Source organism: Lycium barbarum, chromosome 2 (assembly GCF_019175385.1).
Source record: "Lycium barbarum isolate Lr01 chromosome 2, ASM1917538v2, whole genome shotgun sequence".
Lineage (NCBI taxonomy): Eukaryota > Viridiplantae > Streptophyta > Magnoliopsida > Solanales > Solanaceae > Lycium > Lycium barbarum.
The window spans coordinates 129,804,034-129,805,775 of NC_083338.1; the positions used below are offsets into that span (position 1 = coordinate 129,804,034).

The window sequence follows — 1,742 nt, forward strand, 5'->3', positions numbered from 1 at the left end:
GGGGACACAACTTTGGTTCTCCCAATCCAAACAAATTCCAAATACTTCAAAATAGCGAATACAAACAAAATCTTTCCTTTATACTATTCGGAATAAAATTAAAGTTTCTAGAGATTAGTTACATAAATAATTAGTACATTTTTCTCTCCATATTCCCTGTGGGAGTCGACCCCAACCTTGTTTGGGTTACTATATTTGACAACGTCCACTTTATGCCATTAATAGGTGTAATTTGAGCGTATCAAATTTTGGCGTTGTTGCCGGGGAATACGGTTTTGAAATTACTGATTGTTGTGTACTCTTCTTTAAAACTTTTTCTATTCCATCACACCTTGTTTGTTGTTGTGGTGAACCAGGTGAACATAGCAGGAAGACAGAATCGAAATCAAGGAAACCAAGGTGGACTCCAAGTGAACCCACCTGCACCAGAAGAGGATGAGGATGAGAATATATTTACGGAATTCATCAATGAAGCTGATTATGCTTCTGTTGTGGTCCCTCCTAGGAATGGAAATGCTACTTTCAAAATTGATAGTTCTATCTATCAGCTGCTGAAACTTGAAGGTAATTTCCGAAATTCTTCGGAGGATTGTCCACTCCGACATTTGAAGAACTTCCTGCATGTGTGTGCTCAACAATCCCAAGGTGTTGTTTCTACTGATGCACTTCGGTTATGGGTCTTTAAATATTTCTTGGCTGGACAAGCAAGGGAATGGTATGAAAAGCTCGCCAACAATTCTATTCACACCTGGAGCGAGTTAGCCAATACATTTTTGAAGAAGTGGTTCCCACCAAGCAAAAAGGCTGAACTTCAAGAGAAGATCTTTGAGTTCAAACAACTTCCGGGGGAACAATTATATTCGGCATGGGAGCGTTTCAAGTACTATCTAGCTCAATCTCCAACTCACGGGTTTCCGGATGCTATTCTCACCGAGAAGTTCTATAAGGGATTAAATACAATGAATCAAATTGTTGTCAACACTGCAGCTGGGGGATGCTTCATGGACAAATCATTTGTTAGCATCACCAGGTTGCTCGATAAGCTCACCACCCACAATCAAGCTTGGCACTCAAATGATAGTGAAATCTTGTCATACGGTAGTCCTTCTGTTGCCGCGGTGGCCAAAGAAAATCATGAGCGAGATCATGCTTTTGCTCAATTGCAAACCACCGTGGATTTGTTGTCAAAGAGGCTTACGGAGAAAGAAGCTAAAAGTGTGAATATTGTCGAAGAGATGCCATCTCATGCTCCCGGAATGAACCATGTCTCGGAGGAAACTTATCTAGAGGGGCAGCCACAACGTAAGGATGTTAATTATATCGATAACTCTCAAGGGGGTTATCAAAAGCAATGGAGACCCCAACAACAAAGCAATCAATATGGCCGAAATGAATATGGTGGTTCGGACATGAGGGATTACAACAACAACAATTATGGTAATCGGAATTCCAATGCCTATGTTCCACCAAAGGGGCGTTCTTCTAACTCTCAAAATTGGCGAGAGGGTCCTTCCAATGATCAAGGGACCTCTCGAATGGAATCTATGCTTGAAAAGATATTGGAAAACCAACATAAGAGTGACAAGAAGATGGAAAATTTGACCGAAGTGGTAGGCTTTCACACCGCTTCGATTCAAAAACTTGAGTCACAAATGCGAGATCTTACTCGTGAGCAACATCCCCCATAAAGAGGGGGCCTTCCTAGCGACACAATTCCGAACCCAGGGGGTAGTGAAGGTGAT

General features: G+C 41.7%; 1 non-coding gene across 1 annotated transcript; it reads right to left on the reverse strand.

Moving 5' to 3' along the window:
• Positions 1-807: 807 nt before the first annotated feature.
• LOC132629624 (small nucleolar RNA R71) lies at positions 808-913 on the reverse strand. The gene has a single exon (XR_009578386.1). It is a non-coding gene; the product is annotated as a small nucleolar RNA R71 (small nucleolar RNA).
• Positions 914-1,742: the final 829 nt, after the last annotated feature.